Consider the following 13,000-nt stretch of genomic DNA (forward strand, 5'->3'; position numbering starts at 1 on the left):
TTTCTACCGCTTTTCCTCACGAGGGTCGCGGGGGTGCTGGAGCCTATCCCAGCTGTCTTCGGGCGAGAGGCAGGGTACACCCTGGACTGGTCGCCAGCCAATCCCAGGGCACATATAGACAAACAACCATTCACACTCACATTCATACCTATGGACAATTTGGAGTGGCCAATTAACCTAGCATGTTTTTGGAATGTGGGAGGAAACCGGAGTACCCGGAGAAAACCCACGCATGCACGGGGAGAACATGCAAACTCCACACAGAGATGGCCGAGGGTGGAATTGAACCCTGGTCTCCTAGCTGTGAGGTCTGCGCGCTAACCACACGACCCTGTGCCGCCAGTATAAAAAGTTAGACATTAAAAACAGATTTAAAGAGGTGGGTTTTTAGTTGTTTTTTGAAACTGGGAAGGTCAGGGTAAACACGCAGCGAATGGGGCAAAAAGTTCCAGTAGGGTGGGGGAAGCAATGGAGAAGGCCCTGTCACCCCATTAAGTTTAAATGAAATACTTTGGAAAGAACGGGCGGGCCGTATTCTAACACTTGGCGGGCCGGATGTGGCCCCCGGGCCGTAGTTTGCCCACCCCTGCCCTAGCTAGATGAGCCCGTCCCATGAATGCTTCACAGAGGACAGTTTTTTGAAATCATCTGGCTTTGCTACACATCTTAAAAGACTTTGGAGCTGTAGGTTTGATCATTTTGTTTTCCTTCAGCAAAGAGGCTAACCTAGCATGATGTTGCTGTTAAAATTAGCAATGTCATAAAAATTAGATATTGGTTCATATCAGTATCGGGTGACAACGTCATATGGGCCGCTCTCAGGACCTCAGTCAATTCCAGCGTGGAACTGTCATCGGATGCCACTTAAAGGTGGAAGAGGAATTATGGAAGAGACTTAGAGTGATTCATGTAAACACCCAGTGATGATTATCAAGTAACTTTACACACAAACCAAAATAAAGGCGAGCTGAGAAAACCTAATAAAGTTTTGAACTTGCCAATTGCACCATAAATGTGAATGAGGCACCGCTCAGCTCGTCTTAGTCTGTGGCTCAAGTCTGCAGAGTGGGTCTAGGGAGGGGCCTTTACTGTGTGAAGAGTGAATGTATAATGAATTTCTTTCATCACAAATACGCATAATGACGAGATGTACTCCTGTCATGCTTGTAGTGGTATAATATGCTTTATCTGTAATGGATACTTTTTATAAATATCCAATAAATATCCAGCACTTCCCTACTTCTTATTGAATATCACCTCTTGGGAAGAATCACTCGAAGTCAAACATAGCTAGTCGTGTTCCTGCAGCAAAGGTGGCAGAGGTGCTGAATGAGCTAAGTTTATAATGCTATAGATATCGCTATAGAGTTTCATACTTTACACCTTACTGAGTTTTTACATGGATGTTTGTGCCACATAGAAATGTGCAACTTTCCAAATAGTATAGTTGGGAGTATTAATGCATTGGATTCTTATTTAGAGGCGGCACGGCGCTGAGTGGTTAGCACGCAGACCTCACAGCTAGGAAACCAGGGTTCAATTCCACCCTTGGCCATCTCTGTGTGGAGTTTCTGTGTTCTCCCGTGCACGCGTGGGTTTTCTACGGTTTCCTCCCACATTCCAAAAACATTAATTGGCGACTCCAAATTGTGAGAGTGGACACAGAATGTGAAACTGTTGACGGAGTGTGAATGGTTGTTTGTCTATATGTGCCCTGTGATTGGCTGGCGACCAGTCCAGGGTGTACCCCGCCTCTCGCCCCAAGACAGCTGGGATAGGCTCCAGCACCCCCGCAACCCTCGTGAGGAAAAAGCGGTAGAAAATGAATGAATGGATTCTTATGTGTTACTTGTTGATCGTAGGAGGCGGCACTTCCAGTAAATTAAAATAGACCATTTTGGAAATCCAAGGAAATACAGTTGGAATAGGTGCTGATTCTGGAAGCTCTAGAAAGCCTTCTGTATGGGTGATCATGTGTAGCAATGGGAGTCTACAGCACAATGCAAAGGGATGAAAATAGAATAGTTCCCCTATAAGAATGAAAACTTTATTCACAATTCACTAATTGCTCTGTTTGCTCTTGTCATTGTTTCAGGCAAACGTTTATGATTTGAAAATCAATTTTCGAGCATGAAGTATCGATAATTCAGTACGCTAGCTTGTACCTTTAAGGACAGTGTGTATGTGCTGTGACTGTGAGAACACTGAATGTTAGTTTATATGAAGTCAGCTGCCAAACAAGCTGATGCGCCAGCTTGCTTTGCCAACAAGTGGCTGAATAGTGAAAGGAAGCATGTAGAAATTCTATTAAGTGCCCTCAGCGGAGGAGTTTTAAGTAGCCTTGTGGTAATAAGGGCTCCTGTCTTCGTCTTCCTCAAGACTTGTCCTCCTCTCCTCTATCCGCTTCCAAATCTCGACCGGCCCTGAGAGCACTAAAAGACACTTATCTCTTTGCCGCTTTTCAACGCCACAGAAAAGATGACTTCTGTCGTATGCATGTCATTTAAAAACTTGGCAGGGCTGTTTTCTATTCAGTTAGCACAGCATATGATAGAGTTGAATGCAGATCACTTCAAACTGCTGGTAGATTATGATGATTAGAGGTAATCTTAGACCTTGGTGGAATAGGCCGAGCTGTTCACTGATCCCACCATGAAGACGAACAAGTCCGGCCAGCTTAAGATGCCTCCAAAAGATTATGAATCCAATGTACCGGGCATGATGAGCCAATTAGAGAAATGGAAAGGTTAAAAAAAAAAAAAAACTCAAATATTGATCAAAAAGCTGTGAGTATGAAACCTCCATTGCAGACACGAGCATGACTTAACATCCTGGGCATGATGGGGTTCTCCTATAGCCACTGTATTTGTTTAGTTACACTTCCTGTCCATCACCTTATGTGCTCCATATGGCATCCACATCTGTACAGAAGAATTTGATTGCAAATGGTATGGTGTTAATCCTGTGGAGGCAGTTTACTGATTGGTCAAGCCAGTCCCATAACTAAAAGGCACGCAAAAGAATGCAAGGAAAATGTGTCAATCATCATTTGCAGCCAATGTAATCCCTCCAATTTTTAAATGTGCTTTTTGTTCTTCGTTTTGCCTTCAAACTCCAAAAACAGCAATAACGCTTTGTTTTGTTTAAACATTTATGAATGAAACACAATCACTACATGTTAAAGTAGATTTAATCCACAGTTTCATAAATACTACTATTATTAATGATAATCCATTATAAAAATTATACATGAATAAAAAAAAAATAAATAATAATAAATAGTAAAGAATATGTAGAATTCGTATGTAAAAAATAATAAATTTGAACATTCATAAAATACTAATATGTAATAAATAAATAAATAAAATATGACAACATAAATTAAAAATATCCTATAAAAATATAGGAATAACGTGGTTTTCAAAAAATACACATTTAAAAATAAAAACAAAATAGTGAATATTAACTAATGAAAAATGTTTTAAAACTTGTTGAAATGCGATAGTAAAAATCAATATTATTGTTGAATTAGATTGATGAAACACCTCAAGGGTGCGGCTTGGACACTTCCTCAGTGAAGGACCTAGGGTCACTGGGTGTTTCGGGTCTTTGATCTTCAGACACCCACACCTAGGCGACCCAACCGGGGGTGATCAGGCCCCGGTTTGTGTCCAAGCAGCGTGCTACTCCATGTGTCTCCCCTCTTGATCCACAGCCACCTCGAGGCTTTTTCGGCCGCCTCGCTGATGTTTTTGGTGGCCCTTCTTTCTTGCAGCCCTCTGATGCCTAGGAGCTTGAGTGTTCGATGCAACGACTGCCCTAGAAAGCCTCTGCAGCCCACTTCTACTGGCTCACAGCGGGCCCTCCAGCCACTCTCTCTGCACAACTCCACCAGCTCCAGGTATTTGGCCTTCTTCCGCTCGTGGGCCTCCTCCATCCGGTCTTCCCAGGGGACTGTAAGTTCCAGCAGCACCGCTTGTTTTGTGGCATCCGATGTTAAGACCAGGTCTGGCCTCAGTGACGTCCTGGCTATGTGCTCTGGAAACTTAAGTTGCCTCCCGAGGTCCACTCGCAACTTCCAGTCACGGGCTGTGGCTAGCAGTCCGGTTGGGACTTTATGTCCTGCCGGGTGTTTCTCCCCAGCCCTGACGAAAGTGATGTTTTGCCTAACCGGGGGCTGGTGCTTGCTCTGCTGAATCCCGGTGCAGATGGTGTCTGCTACTGCCTTCAGCACCTGGTCATGGCGCCACGTGTATCTCCCCTCTCCCAGGGCTTTCGGGCAGCAGCTCAGGATGTGCTCCAGGGAACCCCATGTCGAGCACAGTGGGCATGCTGGGGTTTCTGCTAGCCCCCAGCAATGAAGGTTTGATGGACTTGGGAGCACATCGTACACTGCCTGAATCAGGAACTTGAGTCTGGCTGGTTCCGACTTCCAAAGTTCTGACCAGGTGATCTTCCGTGCCGATGCCTGGTCCCAATTGGTCCATGCTCCTTGCTGGCGCATGGCCACTGTCCTGGTTCGGCGTTCCTCTTCCACCTCTGCACGGATCTCTCCCTGCACCATCTGACGTCTCTCTCGTCCCTGGGCCTTGTCGTAGCGTGGTCTTGTGTGGCTACCAAGACCAGCTCGTCCAACTGCCACTGACCCTACTAAGACGCCATGCCTTAGTCTTGCTTCAGCCTGGTCAACTGCCTCTTGCGCCCGCCACTTCCTCCCCGTTCTGACCGTGATGCCTGCGGAGGAGACTCTGGTGTCGGCTGAGTCCCTGTACAGCAGCACCTCTCTGGCTCTGGTGACTTTGAACTCCTCGGTCAGGCCAGTAAAGGGGAGTTGCAGCTTGTTGGTATTCCCATACAGGGCGATGCTGCTTAGACTCTTTGGCAAGCCTAGCCACCTGCGCAGGTACTGGCTGATGTTGCGTTCGAAGCCCTCCACAATGGATACTGGGACTTCATAGATCAGTAGTGGCCACAGGAGTCTCGGCAGGATACCATGCTGGTATATCCATGCCTTGAACTTCCCCGGGAGGCCCGACTTGTCCACTACTGATAGCCAGGTCTTCAACTCTGCGTTGGCTGACTGCACCGCTGCCTTGTCTTTCAGAGTGCTGTCGAAGATCTTCCCCAGGCTCTTTGCAGGCTTCTCCGACACTGATGGAATGGGGACTCCATTCAAGTTGAAGCGGTGTTTATCCTCAACTTTCCCCTTCCTCAGGACCAGGGACCTGGACTTGGCTGGTTTGAACATCATCCTCGCCCAAGTGATGCTCCTTTCCAGTCCCCGGAGAAGCCACCTGCACCCTGTCACTGATGTTGCTGTGACCGTCAGATCGTCCATGAAGGCTCGGATCGGAGGTTGGCGAATGCCGGATTTGGACAGGGGGCCCCTACACTCCACTTCTGCTGCCTTGACAAGCATATTCATCGCCAGTGCAAAGAGCGTCACTGATATGGTGCAACCAGTGATGATGCCCTTCTCAAGGCGGTGCCATGCCGATGTTGTTGTCCCAGAGGTGAACCTCAGACTGAAGCTGCTGTAGTAGTCCTGTATGAGTTCAGTGATCTTCTCTGGAACATGGTGTGTTGTCAAAGCTGTTGTTACCAGTTTGTGGAATGGATCCGTAGGCATTGGCGAGGTCAAGCCAAAGGACTGCCAGATTTCCTCTGCTTTCTCTTGCCTCCCGGATCAGCTGGGTGACCACCCCTGTGTGTTCCAAACAGCCTGGCATGCCTGGAATTCCTCCCTTCTGCACCGTGGTGTCTATGTAAGAATTCCTCAGGAGGTACTCAGTTAGCCGGTTGGCGAGAATCTTGAAAAAGATTTTGCCCTCCACGCTGAGCAGGGAGATGGTGCGGAACTGCGTGATGTTGCTTGCATTTTCCTCCTTTGGTATCCAGACGCCCTCTGCATGTCGCCACTGCTTGGCGACCTTCCCTCTCCGCCATACCACCTTGATGAGCCTCCACAACCTCTCCAGGAGTCTTGGGCAGTGCTTGTACACTTTATACGGCACTCCACTTGGGCCTGGGGCTGCGCTTGTCCGTGCTGCTCGGACGATGTTCCTGGCTTCTACCAAGGAGGGCTCTTTGATGTTGAACTGGAAGGAGGGTTCTGGTGGTGTGCTTATTCCTCTGCAGGGGGGCAGATCCTCCTCTCTCCTGTTGTCACTGTATGTGTCACTGAGGTGCTGGTTTATCTCTTTTTCTGGGCAAGTAAGGGTCCCACTCCGTTTTTGCCCCAGCAGCTGCTTGGTAAATCCGAAGGGATTAGCTATGAAGGCTGTGCGCTTGCGCGCCCTTTCTCTGCCCCTTCTCCTGTGCCACTCAGCTCGTCGGAGGGAGATGAGCTTCTGCCTCAAGATGTCCCTGAGTTCTGCCAGGGCTGGTCTTTCCTCCTCACTTGCACTCTTGTACTGATGTCTTAGGGCCTTCAGTTCTTTCCTGAGCTGTGACATCTTAGTCTCGCGCCGGTTTGGTCTGGCGATGTTCTGAGTCTTTGGTTGTTTGGTACCAAATCTCTCAGCACCAATGCTGATGATCACTGTGCTCATTAACTGCAATCGTTGGTCTACTTCCCCTCTGCATGATGACTCTAGAGTAGCATCAACATCCTCGTCAAACTGGCGCCACTCTGTCTCCTTGTTTGCGGATGGCCATAAGACCCGGCGATGTTCAGATGGTTTGCTTGGTGCAGCATGTTGAGCTTGGAGGTTCTGGACACTGTGGGGTGACTCTGGTTCCTGCTCCACCTCCGTCTCACCAGAGTCAGTACTGGGTGCTGGCTCTGTGCGTTGCTCAACTTGCTTCCTCCTTGTGCAGCCCATCCTGGCCTGGTGGATCCTCAGGCCTCTCAGGTTCTTACAGACCTTGCCGCAAAAACAGGTTGCTGTCGTAGTCGATAATCCGTCGCGTATGTCTGCTGCCGGGAGATCCGTCCTTTTGGGGTGCTCATCCTCCCCCCCTCTCGGGCACCCCTGGGGGTATCTTTCTTTAGTGCTTTCCGTAGCAAAGTGTGGGTGCTCCCTCACGGGAGCTGCATCTCAGGATGCTAGCCTTCACTGCCCCGGTTGCCGTCTCTCCGTGCTGTCCACTGGCTCTCCAGTTGTCACCATACTTTCACGGTTGTCATCCAGTCTTTCCTAGAAGTCACTGGCTAGGCCAGTCAGGTTAGATTGATGAAACACCTCAAGGGTGCGGCTTGGACACTTCCTCAGTGAAGAACCTAGGGTCACTGGGTGTTTCGGGTCTTTGATCTTCAGACACCCTCACCTAGGCGACCCGTTTGTTGATAACATTAAAAATATTTTTAAAGGGCACCTATTATGTTCATTTTTCAACCCTTTGTATTGAATTGTGAACTTGTATAGAGTAGCTACACACAATAACCCACACAGAAAACTTTCTAGATCTTCCAGGATCTGCACCTATTCCAGCTGTATTTCCTTGGATTTGTGCTTCCTGCCAAAACGGCAGGCCCACTCACTCCACTCCTAACTACAAACAAACCCTACTTTCTAATACAGTGGGTATAGGAGTTGATAATAAATGAATAAAGTCTTTGGAGAGCTAATTGAAAAGTGTTTAGGAGCTACTGTCAGCTCATGAGCTACTGGCTGAAGACTCCTTGACTTACCATGTATGAACTCAAAGTGTAGGGAGCACTGGTGCTCCTCCAACTTTGGCTGCCTGAGGAGGAGCACTCATTGTCGGACACACTTTGTCGGAAGTACCGTTGGTGCCATGGAGCTCAGAAGCCGGGCGAGAAAACTCCGCATTTACGAACTGCAGATACTGCAGATGTTCTTGGCACAACAACAAACCTCCGTGGACACACTGTGTGTCTGACTCCTGCAACAGTTTGGTGGATATTTCATGTTCATGTTCACAAAAACAGTGTGAAAAAACTGTGTGAAATACCATAGAAAGCTGAAAATATTTTTTTCTTGCTCCAATCACCGCCTGAGCTTTGCCTCCTAAATAGAGAAGCAGAGCTTGGGGAGACGGCAGGGGCAGCAGAGCTTGGGAGAAGGCAGGGCGTGTATTGCGCCTGCAGCCACGCCCATAAGGACGCCTGCTCCTCTGTGACATCACAAAGGAACAGTTTGGCAACGCCCTCTGAAACCGAGCATTTTGAACCATCCCAAACTTCATTCAGGGTTCACTTCCAAATCGACAAACCTCATTATCTGAAACTTTAGCATCATTTAACATGAGAGTACAACATTCTAACTACATTTATAGGTCAGTATTCAATTAAAAAAATAATATAAAAAATAAAGATGCACAGAGAACATGACAAAAAGTCAAAATCATGATGGATTTTATTTATATGCTGCTACATGCGTGTGGGTGTGGTATTGTATGATGTCTCACATTTACATTGCGAACATCGCCAACCTGCCAAGGCACTTTGCAATTTTAAGAAACTCAATTTAAGTTTGTCAAGTCCCACAACTTGCCTCATTAATAACTGTTGCTTCACAATGAATGTTATTACAAAATAAAAAGCTGGACATGCTGCAATACTACAAACATAAATTGGAATTTCCGCCACAGCACACAAGGCATTCATTAGCATAACAACCAAATGCATCCTATTGGAAACATACTACACATCCTCCAATCCACCCACAGCCATCTCTGATTATTCACTTTTATGTGCGGTCTCTTATGAGCGGCCAAGCTCGTTGATTATAACATTAGAAGAGTTGCATGCTCAGCAGACAAACGTATTAAAGAGGCTCCGCTGTTGCAACAAGCAATGCGTCTTTCCTCCCGACATTTTCATCTATGCAAATACAGACCCGACGGAGCCACTAATCATTCATCAGGAAACTGCCTCTGTCCTGCTCATTTATTATTCATCACCACGGACGGACGGGTCAGGCAGCGAGAGCCGACAGTAGGCCGCTTTCCAGTGTTTATCTCTTGCATTGCTGTAGATAAAACACCTGGCCTGCAACTTCTTTGCTGGCTTAAATGGCAAACTGCTTCTATTCTATGGTGGAGGAATGGGCTGAAAATTGTCATGGTAATGGTTTAGTTATTTCAAATATGATTAACATGGAGTAGGATTGAATTATTGAATTGAGTTTATTCACTTCCTGTGTTGAACAGGAATGTGTAATAGTAAAATTAAATTAGGTAACATTCACATGATACTGTATATCAAACCTAGCAGGGGAAGAAGAGTTGTATTCCACTACAGCCCTTTGCTGGTTTTCCATTTTCAACCCTGCAGGAATTTGGAGAGTATTAATAAGCAACATCAAAGCGCATCGCCCTGAAAATGTTGTGCTTGCATTTAGAGGTCTACCGTCCTCTTTTATGATCCCCCTGTAGCAGGCAACATGCACGCGCAGCTCGTGCATGCCCACCTGCTGGATGTATCTACTGTGACCGTGCAGCTTTGTTTGGTTGGGTTTTTTTTTTTAGCTTCTAAGCAAGCTTCTTAGCCGTTCAAGATTGCTAAACAAGCCATTCTGTGGTTATGATACGGTAGAAATTATATTTTTCTTTGAAAACACAAACATGCTTCAAATCCATCGGAACATACAGTCAGGGTGACTTACATGATGAGAAGAATTCATATCGTGTATGACTTCCATGAGTTTGGAGGATTGCAACCGTACGTCAAAGCAATGACTCGAATAATAATAAAATCATCTGGAATGGCAAAGAAAGCAGTCTTACCATTCCCACACTTCATCAAGATTCTTTGGTTTCCTCCTTCACCTAACCCCAAACATGCTCAATAATGTTCATATCTGGTGTCTGTGCGAGCCAATCCTGGAGGATCTTGACCTTCTTCAATATGGAGGCTGAAGTTTAAGAAGGAGCGCCGTTCTGGTGAAGAATTTACCCTCTGATGTGATTCAGAAGATAATGGGTAGCATGTATTTTCTGATACTTCAGGCTGTTGCCTTCCACTCTGTAGAACTCTTAATTTTAGGTCATGATGATGAAACTCAGTAAAATTTAAATAATTATGACTGCGCTTTAAAATGTTTGAACGTACCTCATTACAGGCTCATTATATTTATATGCTTATTGTTGCTTACCGTTCATGCTGGTACCTAATGTTCATTCATTCATTCATTTTCTACGACTCATGTCTTGGGGCGAGAGGCGGGGTACACCTTGGACTGGTGGCCAGCCAATCACAGGGCACATATAGACAAACAACCATTCACACTCACATTCATACCTATGGACAATTTGAAGTCGCCAATTAACCTAGCATGTTTTTTTCGGAACGTGGGAGGAAACCGGAGTACCCGGAGAAAACCCACGTATGCACGGGGAGAACATGCAAACTCCACACAGAGATGGCCGAGGGTGGGATTGAACTCAGGTCTCCAAGCTGTGAGGTCTGCGCGCTAACCACTCGACCGCCATGCAGCCCGGTACCTAATGTATTTTATATTAATCATGAGCCCTCAGCTGTTCTGATGCATGAGTCCATGCATTTTTGTGACTGTCCACTGGTGCACTCTGACACACAGAAATATCAGAGGCCTGTCATCATGGTAACAGATAAGCTTCACATACACTACTTGACTCTTGCCCTCCAGATTTTTTTTTAAAGGAGTTTTAGTTAAGCTGTGAGTATTTTGTGAAGTCTATAGAAAAAGCTCCCTCAGGCACAACCCCTCCAGTCTGTCATCACGCTTAAGTGGAGCGTCGTCTAGGCCCTTCAGCATCCCCTCCCGCACCCCTGATGAAACTTGCCAGTGGTGCAATTCCACCACCAAGACACCTTCGGGGCCCATAACTCTGTTTTTTGTAGGTTGTCTGACACTTTGCTGAGTGGAAGAATCGAGGGACACAAGACGACTAAGAGGAGGAGGGACTGGTGAACAAGAAGGTGCTCAAGTTTGGGGAATCGTTTCACTGTCGCTCAATGGATACAAATTTGTACTTTAGTGTGGGAACTCCATAGTTCTTCAAATATTAATGATACCTTCACTCCAATTTATTTCAAGAGGGGTAAATGAAATCCAGTTCCAGTGGCCCAAAATATGTGCGGTTGTTTAAAACACCAAAATACTGTACATTCTAATTTAACCTTAGTCTCGCAGATGCTGTTTGATGGTTATTAGTCTGCTCTCGGCACAAGTAACGACCTTCATTTGGGCCCAGGATCGTCCTGTGTCTTGACGGACAACTAACAGGAAGCACAAGCTCAGGGTCAGTGAAATTTGTTTTTGGTCTTACTGGGTTAGCATGTTGGCCACACATCAGGAGATCGAGAAGACCTCGGTTCGATTCTCCGCTTGGGCATTTCCTCCCACATTCCAAAAACATGCTAGGTTAATTGGCCACTCCAAATTGTCCATAGGTATGAATGTGAGTGGGAATGGTTGTTTGTCTATATGTGGCCTGTGATTGGCTGGCAACCATTCCAGTCCAGTCCAACCTGGATGTGAGAATAAGCGGCATCTATGGATAATATCAATTTGACCGGCATTTAATTTTTTCCAAATGAACATAAAAATGTCTTTTGCAAAGTTTTGAGGAAATCCATTGAGATTTAGGGGTGCCACCTCACTCAATTTCGGGAAAATGTGCAATTTCTAGTCTAATTGCCAAAAAGTTGACCTGGAAATGTAGAGTACAATGAACTTCTATACAACATCATTTTCTATAGGGTTATCAAAGTAAATATATTTGTTTTCTCTTTGGGCAGATTGGGTACTCAGAATTCAACTTTCAAGATTCTCCATTCATTTGTCCTATTGACAAAATGAATGGCGGTAAATGGGACATGTTCACATGGCCTTACCCTGAATTTTAAATATTTTTGGTTCTACATATATTGGAACACTTTTAGTACCCAGCCATATCAAAATTCAATAATTGTGTTTTTTGATGCACCCTAACGTGCGTGTTAGGTGCGTGTCTCCTCAAACATGTTTTGTTTATTGTCAATTAAAAAAAACAGTGACGGTGTAAAAACATAATGATAATTCAGTTTTTATATTAATATTTATATATATTTCCAAGTATATTTCAGGCTGTAGTAGCTCAAAAGGAAAGTAGGAAAAACATTTGATTTTTTTTTTTTGGGGGGGGGGGGGGTCAATTGCATGAGCATATTAAAAGGACCTCTTATGGTTTAAATATATAACTGACCTTATCACTTGTGGAAGACGCCTGCAAGCAAAATAAAGAAAGCACTGGGAGTTTCGCTCCACTGACTGCTTTCTGGGCAACCCAAATTTAGTGTGTGGCACACATTAAAATCCCTGCCAAGCGTAAAAAGTGCACAAAAGGGTGAAGAGATGTGGCGAAGCAAGAATGACATACATTCCACCACCCTGTAAAGACGCTCAAACTCCAATGATGTAGATGATGATGACGAGAGCAGGATGGTTCCAAACAGGCCATGTGCAAAGTTGCAAAGTATCACTTCTGATGTTCCCAAGGTCACTTGCTACACTGACATGCTCAATTTATGCGAAAATCTGTTGTGCTGCCTCAGAAGGAGGACTTGTCCGCACAGTACTATTGAGAGTAAAATGTCATTTGCAATACTTTCTGATTGATTGCAAGGATCCAATTGCCTGTTAAAATGTGGCGCTAAATGACAGATGAGAGGATAGGATGAACAACAGTACTTTAATTCACCACAACTAATTTGATAATAAAACTCCATTTCCATTTCACAGAGCAGACAATTACACTGTCGTCACCGACGCTCAGCCGGTACAGCTGTTGGAGCTCAGCTTCCATTCAAATCCATCCATTCACTTTGTCATGTTTTGAAAATACACTTACCGTGTATATACAATAATATTAACATGACATATAATGGAAAAGATTAACATAAGAATCTTGTTACGATGTGCTACAAAAGCCTTTAAAGTTTGACAAATATGTAACAAATGTAATGTTTCTCGATTGGCTGCCTGAAGCACCTTGGATGAAATAGAATTTCAAATCAATAGGAGCAAAAACGGCTGAAAGTTTGATCAGCTGAGGTTTCTGACTTGTAGAG

At 45.3% G+C, this 13,000-nt stretch overlaps 1 pseudogene; it reads right to left on the minus strand.

Annotated features, from left to right (window-relative positions):
• Positions 1-3,616: 3,616 nt before the first annotated feature.
• Positions 3,617-13,000, minus strand: part of LOC131131409 (uncharacterized) — a 34,985-nt pseudogene continuing 25,601 nt past the window's right edge.

This window comes from Doryrhamphus excisus, chromosome 6 (assembly GCF_030265055.1).
Source record: "Doryrhamphus excisus isolate RoL2022-K1 chromosome 6, RoL_Dexc_1.0, whole genome shotgun sequence".
In the NCBI taxonomy this organism is placed as follows: domain Eukaryota; kingdom Metazoa; phylum Chordata; class Actinopteri; order Syngnathiformes; family Syngnathidae; genus Doryrhamphus; species Doryrhamphus excisus.